The sequence below is a fragment of the Bos taurus genome, chromosome 24 (assembly GCF_002263795.3).
Source record: "Bos taurus isolate L1 Dominette 01449 registration number 42190680 breed Hereford chromosome 24, ARS-UCD2.0, whole genome shotgun sequence".
In the NCBI taxonomy this organism is placed as follows: Eukaryota; Metazoa; Chordata; class Mammalia; order Artiodactyla; family Bovidae; genus Bos; species Bos taurus.
Window position 1 is genome coordinate 53,342,429 of NC_037351.1, and position 18,841 is coordinate 53,361,269.

General features: G+C 42.2%; 1 long non-coding RNA gene across 3 annotated transcripts in view; it reads right to left on the reverse strand.

The window, feature by feature from the left end:
• LOC132343791 (uncharacterized) overlaps window positions 1-17,562 on the reverse strand; it is a 324,973-nt gene extending 307,411 nt beyond the window's left edge. Inside the window, exon 1 of one of the 3 annotated variants that reach the window (XR_009492753.1) lies at window positions 16,543-17,562. This is a non-coding gene — a long non-coding RNA (uncharacterized lncRNA). The remainder of the gene's footprint in view (window positions 1-16,542) is intronic. The other 2 variants (XR_009492752.1, XR_009492755.1) reach the window with 2 other exon arrangements.
• Window positions 17,563-18,841: the final 1,279 nt, after the last annotated feature.

Below are 18,841 nucleotides of genomic sequence, written 5' to 3' on the forward strand. Positions count from 1 at the left end.
ATCCCCTCAAAGTTTATGAATAAAGGTGGATCACTGAACTAACCTGTCATCCCTCTCTCTGATCAACTGTGGTGGATCTATGTTCTTTTCTCTAGACTATAACTCAAGTGGAGTAACCCAGAACTCATTTAGCAAGGGCTTGTATCTTACTGCAAAGGAAAAGCTAAAAAGACGTTAACTGAGTATTTGACTGTTGAAAATGTTAGGAAAGTGTGATTTCCCTTCCCCTGTGGTTCCAAATAGGAAAAGGAGTATATCAAGGGTGTATATTGTCACCCTGCTTATTTAACTTATATGCAGAGTACACCATGAGAAATGCTGGGCTGGCAGAAGCACAAGCTGGAATCAAGATTGCCAGGAGAAATATCAATCAGATATTTCTGATTGATAATCTGCATAATCTCAGATATGCAGATGAAACCACCCTTATGGCAGAAAGTGAAGAGGAACTCAAAAGCCTCTTGATGAAAGTGAAAGAGGAAGAGTGAAAAAGTTGGCTTAAAGCTCAACATTCAGAAAACGAAGATTATGGCATCTGGTCCCGTCACTTCATGGGAAATAGATGGGGAAACAGTGGAAACAGTGTCAGACTTTGTTTTTTTGGGCTCCAAAATCACTGAAGATAGTGACTGCAGCCATGAAATTAAAAGATGCTTACTCCTTGGAAGGAAAGTTATGACCAACCTAGAGAGCATATTCAAAAGCAGAGGCATTACTTTGCCAACAAAGGTCCATCTAGTCAAGGCTATGGTTTTTCCAGTGGTCATGTATGGATGTGAGAGTTGGACTGTGAAGAAGGCTGAGCGCCGAAGAATTGATGCTTTTGAACTGTGGTGTTGGAGAAGACTCTTGAGAGTCCCTTGGACTGCAAGGAGATCCAACCAGTCCATTCTGAAGGAGATCAGCCCTGGGTGTTCTTTGGAGGGAATGATGCTAAAGCTGAAACTCCAGTACTTTGGCCACCTTACGCAAATAGTTGACTCATTGGAAGACTCTGATGCTGGGAGGGATTGGGGACAGGAGGAGAAGGGGACGTCAGAGGATGAGATGGCTGGATGGCATCACTGACTTGATGCACATGAGTTTGCGTGAACTCCGGGAGTTGGTGATGGACAGGGAGGCCTGGCGTGCTGCGATTCATGGGGTCGCAGAGAGTCGGACACGACTGAACTGAACTGATGGACATAACTTGAAACAGTCAAGAGGGTAGATCAGGGGGCTGAGCGGAAACTGTCACTGGGAATGTCATTAAGAAGATTAGGTGTATGTGAATGCAGTTCCATCTGGCAGCAGGGAAGTTCTCCCGCGTAATTCACTCCCAGATCAGACAGTGTGGGCATCAAGAAACAACAATGAAACAACAATCTGTCTGGAAGCAGCAGATTTTGAGGCCAGCATCTCTACAGAACAAAGCTGAAAGAGGAAGAACACCAAAGATAAGACCCAGCCAACAAGAATACTTTCAAAATACACTGATAACTTTCCAAATCTCTTTTATGGCTATCAAGTAGCTGTGAGATATGGAAGACACAAACTGTTATCTTTACTTGGAATATGAAGAGTATACAACCCAGAGAGGCTGAATGTAACAGAGTTGAAAAATCCCAGACAAGAAATCATAATATCTGAGATTCCAGAAATGCTGAGCTGCAGCTACTTTAAGGCAACTTTACCACTGATAGATGAGAAAAGGACTTACTCCTCTGCATGAACATCTCCTAAATGTGTCCAGAAGCCACTGGGCTTCCCTGGTGGCCCAGACAGTAAAGAGTCTGCCCCAATGCAGGAGACCCGGGTTTAATCCCTGGGTTGGGAAGATCCCCTGGAGAAGGAAATGGCAACTCTTCCTAATTTTTTAATATGACTACTAGTAAATTTAAAATTATATAGGTGACTCACATTATAATTCTATTGAACAGCATTGCTCTAAAGGACTTGGGGGATGGGTGGAGTTATGAGAGTAATGTAAATCAAGAAGGAACACAATTACAGAGATTCCATTGTTGATCTGGTCTGCACACGGTAAAAGCTAAAGGATGGAATTGGTTACACAAGGTTACTCCCAGTGTGATTCATAGGATGAAACTAGTTTACAATATATCTGGTCCATGACAAGCATAGAAGTTGAGGGTGCATCTTTGGAAACTTTTATAGTCTGACAGGAATTTTACATTTGTTGAACTTCATATTTTTAAATGGGCTCATTTTTTATATGTCTTTGTGTTCTCTTACTGTAGTTCTCTTAATTTATTTGTTGTAGATAATTTTACAAAATTACCAGTCTGAGATATTGGGAAAATGATCTTCACCACCAAGAGTTGGAAAAACACTGAGATGGGCAATTTAGGCAATCCCATATCCAGAGGAACAGAGATTTGTGGATTTCATATATACTTACTGAAAGCCAGTGTTTAACGAAAAACAGTCTCTCACCAGGTTAAACTGGATGTGTGGTATAGTGTGGCCTGGAAATGTGAAAGTACATATTAGTAAATGCTATTTGACAATAATGAGAAGGAACACTTGGGAGTTAAATGTAATCCAGTCTGGCAGTTCATTAACACATAGCTGTTCACTCTAAGTATGAAAATCAAAAAAAATCCTGCTTAGAAGAATTAAAGATTTCTCCCCTTCCCTTTGAAACAAAACCAAAAAACATGTTGAACCCAGACACAGCAGCTTCAGACCATGCATCACAAAGTCAGGATTCATTCTTCAGACTATCACCACATTGATCCAACCACAGTGCACTTAGACATCTCGAATACACAGAAGCTCATGAATCTTTGATTTCATAAAATGCTCCCAGACACAGAGTCCATGATAAAAAGATATATACAACAAAATGACTGCGAATATTTAAGTTGGTTATTTTCCTCATATCCTCAGATTCAGCAATTCAGCCAGTTTGCTTACAACAAATTCTAGAAAAGAGGACACAAATGTCCCCTTGATGATGTCTTCTTGCTCAGGTATTTTAAAGGTCCTTTATATTAGGCACCATAACCCTTCATCTGATTTTCCTCCATTCCACTGACATTGATTTGAGGAGGGATATGAGACAACTCGGGCTTCCCTGGTGGCTCAAACAGTAAAGAATCCACCTGCAATGTGGGAGACCTGGGTTTGATCCCTGGGTCGGGAAGATCCCCTGGAGAAGGGAAAGGCTACCCACTCCAGTATTCTTGCCTGGAGAATCCCATGGACAGAGGAGCCTGGCGGGCTACAGTCTGCTGCTGCTGCTGCTGCTAAGTTGTTTCAGTTGTGTCCAACTCTGTGCGACCCCATAGACGGCAGCCCACCAGGCTTCCCGTCCCTGCGATTCTCCAGGCAAGAACACTGGAGTGGGTTGCCATTTCCTTCTCCAATGCATGAAAGTGAAAAGTGAAAGTGAAGTCACTCAGTCGTGTCCGACTCTTCTCGACCCCCTGGACTGCAGCCTACCAGGCTCCTCCGTCCATGGGATTTTCTAGGCAAAAGTACTGGAGTGAGGTGCAAAGACTCAGACACGACTGAGCGACTAAGCATATACCTGAGACAACTCAGGGTCTTCACAGGGTTGGGGAAATTAAGGACAAATATCCCTCTCCCAAAAAAGATGAGAGCAGTATACTCCACAGGTCAGCTCCTGAAGCGCAGACACTCTCTCCTGCTCACAGCATTTACCACAATCCTTGGCTATTAGGAAACCACTCAGTAAATATAAATACTACGTATGGACTGACTGTAGCAGAGAAACATTAGTGAAGCATCTATATGCCCAAACTGAGCATTGTGCTCGTCAACATGATCCTGTAACGTAGGTGATAAGGAGGTTGAAACTAAAAGTCTGGTAACAAATTCAGGTCACCATCCTCCCCTCCACATTTATACATATCTTCCACCAAAAGGAAACAGCCTGGGTGCTCTCATTGAACCATCAACTCTTTATTAAATATTCTGACTTCCCTTCTTGCTCCACCTGGAGATGAGTGGGGAAGCTCTATTCTGAGGACCAAGGGAGGTGTCTTCAGTTACCTGGGCCTCCCTCACAGCTCAGTTGGTAAAGAATCTGCCTGCAATGCAGGAAACCCAGCTTCGATCCCTGGGTTGGAAGATCCCCTGGAGAAGGAAATGGCAACCACTCCAGTATTTTTGCCTGGAGGATCCCAGGGAGAGCAGCTCAATACTGATTCTCTGAAAGAAAATTTTATTCCCCCCAAAATATTCAGAAATTTTTTGTGTAGAACTACCTTTATGCACATACAGATTAAGGCACCATCTGCAGGAAGGCTCCTTCGACAATAGGTTTCTATCCCTTGGCTGAATCTCAGTCCACAAAGAACTCAAAGGAAGAGTTTTTCCCCAGGGAGTGTTTTCTTCCGCAATTAGAGGAAGGCAGTGTCAGACACATCTGAAGCAAACACACACACACACACACACAGACACCTCACAGGCTGTGATCGCGAACCTTGCAATCAGGCTGACTGAGATGCCATCACAGCTTTGCGGCTTAATTACTGGGTGACTTTAAGCAAAACTATCATCAGAGTTTAATCAGAAACTCCAAAACATTCTAAGCATTTCAAGCAGGAAGAAATTAAATTTAAAAATTGTTGAAAGGGCTAGGGTAGCTGGAAAGAGGGGAGGAGGCGAAGTGGTGTTAGCAGCACTCAGGAGCTGCAGGGAGCGTGACACGGTTCTTCTGCCTGCTCTCCCCTGCACCTCCTCCGCCGCTGGGAGAGCCCCCAAACCAAGCTCCCGTCCCATGCCCCCTCGCCTCACCCCGGCTGTAGGTGGCCACACAGTGCACTGGCGCTGCTCTTGCCAAACCCGGAAGGACAGCTTCTACTTCTGCCTTCCATGTCCAATCCCAAGTAAGAGCCTCCTACTGAAAGAAAACCAAACCTTCCAGCAAGTGGGTCTACAAAATGAAGCTTCTAGGCTTTTCCAGCATCTGACATACAGGAGAGAGAACAGAAAACACCCATTATCACAAGTTACATAATCTGTCTGCACCACAGCTTTTGGCTTCATAAATGAATGGCCTGATGCTATATTCATTTCTGTAAGGGCTTACTAACTGTTGAGATATGATATTCTGGGTATTAATCTAGAAACTGTGGATATAAAGTCTTTTCTAAGTACAGCCTCTGCTTTCACATGTGAATACATATTTAAACACATAACTGTAATAACAATTTAATGCTAGCTCTATGCACAGGGTCATACAGTATCACACCAAAAAAGAGAGTTCTTTAAATAATTCTGGGAAGAATACAAATAAACAAATAGTTTCTAAAGAAAGTGATACATGCTCGAGTCTTCAACCATGGGTAGATTTATCCAGGCAACTGGTAGCAGAAGATTTCAGAAGAAATAAAAGCTAGTACAAGAGAGAGGATGCAAAAACAGCATAAGGTATAGAGACTAACACAAGCAATTCTAAGTCCTGGAGAATAAAACTCAAGATAAGAAATGAGACAAGAGAGAGAAGTGGAGAAGAGCAGTGAAGACATCCTTTAACCTGTTGAAAGGTTTAGACATCAACCTACTAGAAGGGCAGACATATTTAAGAGCTTGAGGTTCAGCTGTGGTGTGTCAAAGTTGCTTTATGTCTATGAGAAGAGGGTAAAATATGAGCAGAGAGGCCAATCAGGAAACTTTCAGTAGCTCTGGAATGAGTCAATGAAAAGCTAAATTAGGACAAATGCAAAAGAAAAAAAAAAAAAAGGTTGGGGGGTGAGTCAATCGGACACACTCTATTACAGGCCCTAAAACAGTACTGGATACACAGCTATGATGGAGAATCTTAGTTTTCAATCTACTCTTGGAGTAGAAGCACATGCATTTAAGGAAGTGGATAAGATGACTGGAGTGGGAAAGAACACCACGCAGCTCCCAGGGGGTCATACCGTACATGAAGAATGTAGGTTCAGTCAGGTGTGGTTGGCTTTTGTTTTGCTGGGAGTGGACAAAAAGCTTGGAGCGGGGCTGGATTACTCCAGACAATAGAGGAGAGGCTGATCCCACAGCCACCAGGAGTCCTGATCTCTGGCTTAATTTAGAGAGCAGGAATAGAGGTAGACAGGCAGAGTCTAGAAGTAATGATAAATTGTAAGGGTTTGATGGCTGGTTAATGCAGAAGGTGCCAAAAGCCAGAAATCACAAAGAGTTATTAAAGTGCAAAGCCATAATCTTTTATATGAAACCCATGTGGCCAGACGTGCTTGAGGATGTAAAAAAATTCCAGGTTTAATCAAAATAATATGGAATCTATACCATGATTTCCAGAACACAAGCAGGAAGGTATATACTGGTGCCACACTCCAACATGTTCATATTTTTTCAGTGAAGTATATGAATATTCATAACATGTGGGATAAATAAAAAACTGAAGTAACCATCTCAATACAGGCAGCTTTCAACTCAAATGCACTGAGACAAGGTCAGGTTTCACTGCCAAGCAGATGATGAAAACCTCTCCGTTTTCAGATCTCTTCCCATTTCAGAACCCTAAAACCCAAATCTTGAGGGGACAGAGATGAGAGTGTTGGGTTCTGGGTGATTTAGGCAGGTTTACCTTCTATTTGTTTCTGTCTCCAAAGGTGGGACCTTGTTTTCTGTCATGAACTGAGGTGGGAATATGGGTGCCCAACTATATCCACTGTTGCCAAGGGGCTCAGGAGCGCTGTGAAAATACACGTGACCTCAGTCATATTACTAGACTTTACGGATTTTTTAATGATCTGGGTGTGTCACCTAGGAGTCCACTTTAGAGCAAAGGAGAATGAAGTCTCATAGAGTATCACCATGAGATGGTAAGAAATGTATCCAAATATGCAAGACTGGGTAGCATCCTGCATATGGGGTATCTGGACTCAGAGACTGACTTCAGGCAGAGACTCTACCTGACTGTCTCTATCTCCCCAGCCAGACTCCTCTTCCCACCACCAGATGACGCCAACAACCATTAAGAAGCGTGATGTCAGGTCCTTTCCTGGAAACTGTGGGTCCAGAAGAGAGGAGAAGATGGTTGTGGATCCCCCGTTTCCCCCTCCCCGCCTCTCTACGGGCAAGCCCAACCCTCCAGGCACCTGGAACCAGGGAGGGGAACAAACAGCCTGAATAGCAGGCTTATTGTGGGTAAAATGCTGCTGGCACAGGACCCGGAATGGCGGGGCCCAAACTGCTTTAGAAATTTCACTTCAGCCCCTACCCTACAACAAAAGAGACTGAGTATTTACTTTGAAACCCCCGTGTTCAATGTTAAAACCCTAGACTTGCAACCAGCCCAATATATCACCTCTAAACATTTTCTTAAACAATAGGACTGCTGACATCACAGCCAACCCAAGTGTTGTGCTTATCTGTCTAAAATTCCTGGTAGCTCAGCAGTTGTATTGTTATTTTTTTGTCTCTATAGCTGAGAGATCCGTCTCATTTTCTCCCAAGGAAAGAAATCACCAAGCTATTTTCCTGTCACTCTGTCCTCTTAATCTCCTACTTTCTTCATCATTCTGATCAAGGATGGGGGTGGTGACACAGAAACATTGCAGGCAGATTCTTTACCAGCTGAGCCACAGGGAAGCTCAAGAATACTGGAGTGGGTAGCCTAGCCCTTCTCCAGAGGATCTTCCCAACACAGGAATCGAACCGGGATCTCCTGCATTGCAGGCAGATTCTTTACCAACTGAGCTATTAGGGAAGCCCACACAGAAACACAGCTGACTAAAATTATTTGCCAGAGATTCTGATCTTCAGGTAGGAAAATTCCTTCTACAAGAGGTGGTTATATCACCGTCCCCATAGCACCCAGTTAATCATACTGAAAAGTGAAAATGAAGTCGCTCAGTCGTGTCTGACTCTGTGGCCCCATGGACTGCAGCCCACCAGGCTCCTCTATCCATGGGGTTTTCCAGGCAAGAGTACTGGAGTGGGGTGCCACTGCCTTCTCTGACCATACCTTGAATGACTGTTAAATAAAAGTCTAAAGAAGTGGAGAAAAAAGAAGTGTAGTTAAAGAAGCATTGATTTGCATTCTGCTGTCCCCCCAGGACACAAATGTTAAACTAAGAAAAGGATAATCACATCAATAGGATAAAATAATAAGTAGACTTGTCAAGTGGCAAGAGACTCAGATAATTCTTCATAAAATTGTCAGTCCTTTATTACCAACTTCCCTGAAGAATTCAAAGCAATGACTTCAAAGTCCCCTTACGATTCTGGAGGTCTGTTTTTGCCTGGGTATACTGAGCAACCTCACTGATCTCTGCAAAACTATCTTCACAAAGAAACAGCTTGGTTATTCCCTGGAGAAGCTCAGGAAAAGAAATACCTTCCACTTCCCTTCCACCTTCTTCACATCATTCTGAGAGAGTAATTTCCAGCCCCCTTGATGTCAAGTGAGGCAATTAAATGATGATCCTAGAAAAACTGATCAATTCCAGCTACTTCTTAAACGGTTAACTCTAAAGAATTAAGGAAACACCCGTCCATGATGCAAGACATATACCATAAAATATTGATGCTGTTATTGTTGTTGTTAGTCACTCAATCACGTCCGACTCTTTGTGACCCCATGGACGGTAGCCTGCCAGGTTCCTCTGTCCATGGGATTCTCCAGGCAAGAAGACTGGAGTAGGTTGCCATTTCCTTCTCCAAAATATTGCTAGGTTCAGACAAATAGTGTTGATGGTGCTAGGCAAGTACCTCTTGTTTGTAAATATTCATTGGAAGGACTAATGCTGAAGCTCCAATTCTTTGGCCACCTGAACTGAAGAACATTAGAAAATACCCTGATGCTGGGAAAGGTTGAAGGCAAGACGAGAAGCAGGTGACAGAGGAAGAGATGGTTAGAAAGCTTCACTGATTCAATGGACATGAACTTGAGCAAACTCTGGGAGACAGTAGAGGATAGAGGAGCCTGGCGTGCTGCAATCCATGGGGTCACAAAGAGTTGGACTTGACTTAGGAACTGTACAACAGTAACAATACTCTGGAAACTAGAAGAGGCAAAAGCCTGCTCTCAGCACTGTTCAGAACATCCTGTTAATTGAGACCATCCCTGTCTCATGCATATTCAATCTACCTGCAGAGGGGATCCACGGTGAGCATGCGGAAGGTGCGCTTGTCACTTTCTGCAACTAACAGCCTTGGGCAGGCATCCTGTCCCATGAAGGCATCTAGAAAAGTCTGGATTCTACTTTGTGTTTGCTAGGACTGGTTCCAGTAGAAACTGCCCCTATAAATCCATTTCTGCCTCTTTTTAACCACTTTGGAAACCCTGCTTATGTGTCTCATATCAACCCCACACTCATTCTCCTACACCTCCTAAAAATATGCTCTCTGACCGAGCAAACTTTGAGAATATCTTGCTTTGCAGGATCCTACCCCTGACACTTGAGACAACAGTTGAAGTGAAATTTCCTCTGGCAGTCAGCAGGTGCCGAAGGTACGGGGGAGCTGCTCACAGAAAGCGAACTAAACCAGGGCGCTCCTGGGGCAGCTGTGAAGTCACACTGGGCACACAATGCCTGACCCGCTTGTGGGTGACTGGCCTGGAGTTAGGAACCAGATTCCAGGAAAATTACAGCTCTGACTAGCCCCATTTCTCCCACCAGATTGGTACTTCACAGCTGTGACACCCTAAAACCTCTCCACTGTTTAAAGACTGAAGCTGTTAGGAAATCAGGAATCCCTGCCAGCTAAAAGCAAGACAGAGTTTGCCAAATAGTTGTGTTAAAAAAAAAAAAAAAAAGTCAAACGTGACCTCTCTGCCTACTTAAAGGTCAAATTAAGCATATCCCTACTGCTTCTAATTAACAGGATGAGGAAAGACAAAATCCACGCCTCCCTTTATTGAAGGGAGAGTTGACCACAACAAGCAGAGCGTCATTTACTAGGCTGCTTTCAGACAAATCCACTCAAATTTACCTAATTACAGGATGCTCTCTGCCCAGCAGCTTCTCCAGCAGAGCCCAGTGAAGAAAGGCATCAGTAATTGGTCAAAATGTATCAGGTCTTTCAAGTGGAGAAGTCTCTGCAAATGCCATTTCACACAACAATGGATGTGTTACTAAAAGTTCTTGATAGAGAGCCGAGGAAATGTGAAGCCAGCGGGTATCAAAGGAAATAATACACCCTGCTCAATGCATGTCTCCCTTCATTCAATCAGTGAGCATTTATGAGATCTAGAATGAGGTTACCGATGCCAAAATGAGATTTTAGTACTCCTGTCAAAGGCACAAATATATAGAGATAGAGAACTTTAGTGATGAGGACAGAGGCAGTGTGAAAATAAATCCTGAAGCACCTACATTTGCCCCTCTGATTTTCCTCCTCTTACACTAGGTGATGGTTTGCATACCTAAGTGAAAGTGAAAGTGAAATTGCTCAGTCTGTCTGACTCTTTGTGACCCCACAGACTATAGCCTACCAGGCTTCTCTGTCCACGTGATTTTCCAGGCAAGTGTACTGGAGTGGGTTGCCTTTTCCTTCTCCAGGGGATCTTCCCCACCCAGGGATCAAGACCGGGTCTCCCACATTGTAGGCAGATGCTACCTAAGTAATGATACCCAAACCTAGCAAGGCATGACTGGCAAGGTGTCAGGACCCGGCTGAAAGAACTTCATAACCAGACAGGAGAGAGAAGATAGCAGAGAGAGAAGAACCAGGAGGAGCACTCAGGGAACTGTAAGACAAGAACTGACCACAAAGGAAAAGAAAGATAAGCTGTGTTCTTTTGCACGGTCTTATGTTAGGCACCTGAAGACAGAAAACAGATTTCAATGAATCTTTCTCACGTGCAGTAATTCATGGACATCAAAGTGATACACAGCTTTTCATCCCAGGGAATGCTGTATCATTAGAGGCTTTTTCATGCCATGAAGTCTGATAATAATAGCTTTCAAATAAGCACCTTAAAGAACTTAGCCACGTCAGTGCGTGCAAGTGTGTGAAGTAGCTTCAGTCGTGTCTCACTCTTTGCAACCCTGTGTACTGTAGCCCGCCAGGCTTCTCTGTCCATGGGACTGTCCAGGCAAGAATACTGGAGTGGGTTGTCATGCCCTCCTCTAGGGGATCTTCCTGACCCAGGGATCGAACCCACATCTCCTGTGGCTCCTGCACTGCAGGTGGATTATTTACCACTGAACCACCAGGGAAGCCCCAGCCACGTCAGTAGACCATCATAAAATGTGTAGTGAGGTCCTGTATTAGCCAGACACCTCTGTGATAGGTGCAAGGGGAATGTCAATGGTCAATGAGGACATCAAAGAGGACAGGCACACCACTGATCATGTGGGAAAGTCAGTGAGTCAGGAGCAAGGGCAGAGGGGAGAGTGAAGGCAGACAATGAACAAATAACTAGCCCTGTTGGGTGAAAACAGAGCACTCATCTCCAGCAGGGCATGGATCACTCCTCCCCACCCTCCATGGCTGGGGCCGTGATGTTATCTTCAAATGAAAAGGGTCTCACCGACTGTGCCTCTGAGTCACAGCTCCAGGGAAGCCATTCAATTTACAGGAGAGTTCAGGCGAAAGGACTTTTACTTCTGTTTATTTTCTAATCCAAGTCAGTGCACCAGGCCTTCAAATGCCTCCAGGTGACTGAGTCACAAACACTCTTGTCACTGGTACTTGACATTAACTAGACTGATTGCACCAGAATAGAAACCAGCTGCATGATAAGTGATGATGGCGTCCCTGAGCTGGGGCTCTTTCTCCCTTGCATCAAGACTTTCAAAAGTCAGCAGAAGCAGAGGACGAAATTACTATCTTTCAATGCAGAGAGGCTCATCATCTTCCTTTACACTAAGATCAACATTTAATGATGCTCTCTCTCAATTTACACCATTTTATAATAGCACTTTCAAACTAAACAAGCTGCATTTGAAGTAAGACTGTGTTTCATTACAATTACTCAATCTAACAGTGGGCATTATCACTTACATCAATTATGTACATTTTCATTCTGACAATATAAACTTCCGATAGTATTTATTATCTGCTTCACACTGAGAAACAGAGACTTAAAACTTTCTATCTGATCTGAAGGACTGGATCACTTATTCAGAGAGAGCAAGTACACATGTATGAAATAATTTATAAACAAGCAAGTACTACGGCATATGAACAGTGTTAATTCACAAATTGTAAAAGTGCAGGTATACACAACTGGAGAACAGGATCATGATTCATCACACTTCACAAGCTTCGAATTCTGTATGACAGAATGAAATTAAGAAAAGAATGATCAAACAGGCTACAGTTTCATTTAAGAAAAGAAGGCTTCCTGGGAGAGATGAACTGCAAAAGTTTATTTATTTATTATAAATAAAATAAATACATATATAAGTAAATATATATTTATATATTATTAAATAGTTATAAATTTATATATTATAATATTGTAATATACAATATTGTAATATTGTATATGTTATATAATATTTATATATTATATAATACAATATATTGATATATACATATATTAATAATAATATATATTATGCTGCTAAGTCACTTCAGTCGTGTCCAACTCTGTGCAACCCCATAGACGGCAGCCCACCAGGCTCCCCCGTCCCTGGGATTCTCCAGGCAAGAACACTGGAGTGGGTTGCCATTTCCTTCTCCAGTGCATGAAAGTGAAAAGTGAAAGTGAAGTTGCTCAGTCGTGTCCGACTCTTAGCGACAACATGGACTGCAGCCTACCAGGCTCCTCCATCCATGGGATTTTCCAGGCAAGAGTACTGGAGTGGGGTGTCATTGCCTGCTCCATATAAATTTATAAATATTATATATTTATAATTATATTGTTATATATAAATTTTTATATATTATATATTATATAATATATATAAATATATTAACATTTATTCTATAAATATTAATGTTTATATATTATATTGTATATATAATATATAAATTTATATATAACAATATAATTATAAATATATAATATTTATAAATTTATATACTACAATATAATGATAAATATATAATTATATATAATTAAATATATATTTATACATATTAAAATACATATATATATAAATATACGTATAAATAAACTGCAAAATATTTATTACATATATGTGCCCTGATTCAAAGCTATCTCTAAGCAGAGACCAAGTCTTATAAACCTTGCAAATTCCTCCACCAGGGCCTCCCTAGGGTGCCCGAGGCCACAGACAACTATTTTTGTGGGGTTCCTATGTAAACAATTTGATTGAATAGTGTGTTGAAAACGTGTGAGCACTTTTTATATAAAGTGAAACACTGATGAAGATATGGAATAGTGGGGAGGGAAGATGTTAGCACCAAGAGTGCCTGAAAGGATGCGCTATGGTGTCCAGATGCAATCTCTTCTTCAGATCCAGGAACTATTCCTTTTTGGCTTTGTCAGGTATGTCATTCTTGGCTAATTTCTCTCTCTCACTTCAATAAAGTGGTAAAAGTATTGCTATCCCTCAAAAGTCTATGGCTTTTGGGAACCATTTGTATGGAAACAATTATTGATCTTGCCTGGGCCACCCCATAGCAACTTTTGTGCAATGTGGGTTGCATCATTACCCATGGTGCCACATTATCTGTGAACACTGGCCTCATACAACTCTCTCTCAGGTCATTAATATACTAAGTGATGACTGTGCAAATTCACATCTTATCCAAAATATGGAGGAAATGTGTGTATAATTCTTTGTCTGGTTATATGGAGCTTACAACTCAAAATTGTCTAAGGTGAACGTCAAACAACCCATTTTCCACCAGGTCGTCTTTTGAGCTCTTTATACCATATGCACTGCATTCTTAGAATGTAAACTCTTTCAAGGTTACTAGAGCTCTGATCTTCCCAATACTGTTACCAGACCCATGCATGGAAGGAGAGAGTGGTTACCCTTCATGAAGGAATGTTTATTCCTTATCCAGCATAGTTTAACTGAGCTGGGAAAGCTCAATGTCACCACATCACTCAAGAGGCAACTCTGAGAGGACATTTATCCAAAAGACCTGCTGTTTCAGGGCAGCAGTGGTCTGGAAAGCCCTTGGAGAAGACAGTCCTCTTGAGCCTGACTTTGGCACAGAACTGGCAGAGGTGGTAGGTCATTGCCCTGAATGCCAGGACTAAGAATCCTACAGGATAAAGGATGGTTGCTGCCCTTCCCACTATCCTCAGATGCTATGAACTTAGGAGCCAAACTGCACGTGTGTGCACCTACACAAACACCCACAAGGCTCAAATACAAGGGTGAGTGAGGAATTACCCAGAATCAGACCATTTTGGTAGTCCAATCTCATGTGATTCTATGAAAGACATTCTGCTCTGGCCAGAAGGAACAATCATCTTGCCAAACGGTCCTCCTGGATCTAGGGCTCTTCCAAAGTGCTGGAAAGATCCCATCAAATCATACAGGATGTGAGTAAACTCTAGAGAGGAAAAATGGAGACCAAAGGCCCGGTGGATCCAGGGCCAGGCTCAGGGAAACCAATCCCGATGACACTGTGAGTCCTAGTCAAACCACCAGACAGAAAGTCACAAATCACCAAAGCCGGTGATCTGGAGCCTGGGACCCATACACAACCAGGTCTGGACTTGGATCTTCCTGCCTGAATTGAAGCCTAGTCTGTGCATTACAAAAAAAGACTTGGCAAATTTCAAGAAAAGCCCTTCAGTATGAAGGATTCCTGAGGCCCAGAGGTACATAAGACCCCATAGACGGCAGCCCACCAGGCTCCCCCGGCCCTGGGATTCTCCAGGCAAGAATACTAGCGTGGGTTGCCATTTCCTTCTCCAATGCATGAAAGTGAAAAGTGAAAGTGAAGTTGTTCAGTCGTGCCCGACTCTCAGCGACCCCGTGGACTGCAGCCCACCAAGCTCCTCTGTCCATGGGATTTTCCAGGCAGGAGTACTGGAGTGGGGTGCCATTGCCTTCTCCAATAATGACATACACCCTTTATCAAATATTTCTGGCAAAGAGAACTCTAAGTGGCCAAGGTGTTGATAAGGAACCTGATCCTCCACGTACAATAATATTTTACACATCTGATGATGTGCCTTGTCTTTCACTATGCATATATTTCTATTCACAACATAATATGACCTCTGGTCCATCACTTCTTGCCATGACACTGGTTGAACTGGCATTGTGGGAGACAGTTGGCAGGAGTATTACTAGAAGCCATTCTTTCACTGGGACAGAAATTATTTAAGTGGATGCCAGGAATGCTTGGCAAACTACATAAATATATCCCAGTAAATCCAAACTGCCTGTATTACCAGCACAAGCTCCTCCCAGACTGATCTCAAAATACCCATGGTCACCCAAAGCCATCTGATATAATGGTAAATATACTAAAAGAGAAGTTGGACTGCAAAGAAATCTGGTCTTAATACACTGAAATCAAAATATCTTACTTTTGAAAACTTTATAGAAGTATATGCTCATGTATTCACATTACTGTGTCCCTCCTTTGGGCCATGGAAGGGTCCCAAATCTTTGAAAGGCCCTAAAAATTCAGTTTCATAAGCTTCAGGAGAAAAGCCTCCTCTGCTACAGAGCCACACAACCTTCTAGCACAACAGTGACGTAATCATCTGGATTTCTAAATCCATGAACTTCAGCACGTTGCATGGGCTCAAGGATTTGAATGGGATACACCGCTATCATTTACGATCGTTCTTGTTTGATGACCTGTTTATTAACTGTAAACGGAAAGGATAAGAGTAACTCATGCGCCTCTGACTTGTCTTGCTGAAAAGAGACAAATGACCTTCTAGAATGACCACTGTCACTACTAGTCTTGCTGAATTTCTCTGTGAAGGCAGGCAGAGATCTGGAGTGGTTTGACAGCCACCCTGCACTGTTCAGCATAAATCTGACTTCAACATGGCATATTTTTGGGGCTACTTCTTTTTGACATGGAAGGTAACCTGTAAACCACAGCTCTCTCTTACAGAATGTCTGTTTTGTAAATCCACAAACTAACTTTCCTCATGAAATCAGCAAGAAGTCTCTGGGATCAGGGGAAACCAGCCTCTCTTTATTCCTCCTATCCATTCAAAGCAGAATTCTAAGATTTTGCATATATAACTGCTTAATTATGTTTCTGGAACTGACACCATGATTATATACATTTACACTGTTACTAATGTTGTAACGTTCTTTCTATTCATCTGTTTTGTGTTTCTGCATTATTTTTCATAGGCTTCTCAAGTGCCAGATTTGCTGGGATGGTTTTTAAAGAATTAAATCCATCAGTGGGGACTATCTGGTTCTCAATTATCCCACTTGGCTCCCAACAACCATTCAGAGGGATGAAGGGAAACAGAAATAAACACCATTTTCAATGGAGCAAGTAGGCAGAGAAAATCCCAGACTCCAAATTAAACCAAGTGCTGCCAAAGGCAGCCGAGATGGCATGATGAAGAAAGACTCTGTGGGCACAGCCACAGAACACGGGGAATGCAGAGCAGCTAGCTATGGTCAGCCACGAAATCACTAGCAAATATAGGCAGCAGAAGAAAAAGGATGGGAGATCTCAGCACCAGCACAAACATACCTTTAAAAGTTGAGAGAATAACCCCCGAATGCCATATCGATGTCCCCAGGTAACAGGAGCCAATAAAGGACACCAATGAAATGAACTGATGATGAAAGTCCTCCTCAATAAAGTTAGGTCTGGAGAGACCAAGAAGACACACCCCACAAAGGCACCACATGTAAAAGAAACAGCCTGTCATGGTCACAACAGCAGAAAGAGCCTATCACTTAAAAACTCAAAAGGGTACCCTCTCTTTCCCCTCCTGCCGGGGTCCAGCCCCAGCAGGATCCAGGGGTACCCTCAGGATGACGGCTTAGGCGATAAGGATAGCAAAGCGGACAGCAGGGCTTGATCTTCCTTGATGAACACAGAAAGCCAATAAAGCTCCCGTGTTCCAAGGAGTCATCCTGAAAGAAGAACAGAGAGAGAAAAGGAGGGAAAAGGAAAAAAAAGAATGACACGGGGAGACCAATCTTCGGTGAGCGAGGCCCATAACTTTATTTTCAAAAGGAACTTTTATACCTTGACTTATACATAGAGGGAAATGAAAGATGCAAACTCATACAGAGTCAGTCCAAACATTGTATCTGTTTTGTCTTTATCAAAACCAGGATTTTTTCTGCATACCTTTCTCATAAACAATGTTGTGTACATTATCTTCTGGCCTTGGAGGCCTGTGGAAATTTTATGACCCTTTTATGATAAAGGCTGATCAGCCAGAAAACTTATTTTCCCTTCAAGTGTTTTTTCTTTATTTCTCCCAGCCTCAGAAAGTACTAAACAGAGTTACATTCTCACAGAGCAAAGGTGCAGTGAGTCACAACAAAGAAAGAACCAATTAGCTCAAAGGTCTGATGTGGTTAATTCCAAGGCTGCTGCTTGTTTTTCTTACATTCCAGCTATGTTAACCAATGCACTCCCAGGGGCACAGTGGATAAGGGATATGGGCACTTGGCAGCAAGCATTGACCCAGTAATGAAGCCCTTTACCAGTACTATCTCTTCTAATAATTTTTCACCCCTTAAAGGACTCTATGCTCATTAGGACTTTTAGAATGTTTTCGTTTCCTGTGTCTTTCAAGGTTGGGGAGTTGTGAACAATCATGTGTGCTAATGTCAGAAGAGTTGGTGAAAGGCACAAAATAATAAGACAGACAGACTTTGGTTTTGGGGTGGATGCTCGAGCAGATTTGGGGGGTCCCTTGAGGCCTGATCCGCCTTTGCCTGTCAGGTCTCTTCCACATGACCTTTGTCATGGGTGGGATCTCCAGTGGTGGCTCCCAGCACCCTCCCTCTATTATCACCATAGGAAGCTCCTGTATACCTTTCCAGGAAATTTCAGCTCATTTGGATATGGATACCAAACACCATCTACACATAAAATCCATATGGAAAGAAGACTAGGTGTAAATGAGCATCCAACTTTCCTTTTCCTACCAATGATAAGAATTCGCCAGCAAAAAAAAAAAAACTGTCATGAAATAGAACAAACGTTTAACAAAACAGTCTGCCATAAATTTATTAAAAATTTAATGAAGCAATTATAGCTACAAGAAAGATCACAATAGGAGGTGACATCTAGATAACAGGAGGAAATGAAATAGGAATAAACAGACCAGGAAAAAAAAAAAAGGAAAAATCATTATAGATGTAAAGACACAAGTGCACAGTGAACAAGAGAGAAAGCATGTTGAGAGGTCCCTTAACACTCATACAAGATGGTAATTAGAAAATTAACAAATGAAACAGAAAAAATTGTCAAATAAAATGATTAAAGAGAAAACAATAGAGTAGGCAAGAAACAGAGTTCTAACATAAACATATTTGAAGTTCCTGAAAGACAAAAACCAACTGCATGCAACAAAACACACATTTTTAAGTACAATAAAGTTTTCCTGGAACAAAAGAAGGCCTTCATCTATCAACTGAAGGTGCATACCAAGTATCAGAGGAAATTGACTCATATCAGTCAATACAAAAAATATGTGCTAGTAAAGATACTATCATAATAAAGGACTTCAACTGTAAAGAAAACTTCTTTGGGCAGTCAGGCAAAATGTTCAAGTTGCAAATAAAAAAAAAAAGAAAAGAAAATTAAGCTGGTAACAGGCTTCTACCCAGCAAATTCAATACCACAAATCAAAGGAAGAAAACCTACGAGATACTTGAGACAAGAAAGTGCGAATAAAGGAATTTATATCCAGCCAAAGATTTTATATCTCTCAAAGTATAAGACACAGATTTGATTTCCCACTTCTAGTTCATGAAGCATAAAGGCTGCTGACAGTTTTGAACATGTAATAAATCAGGGGCTACTG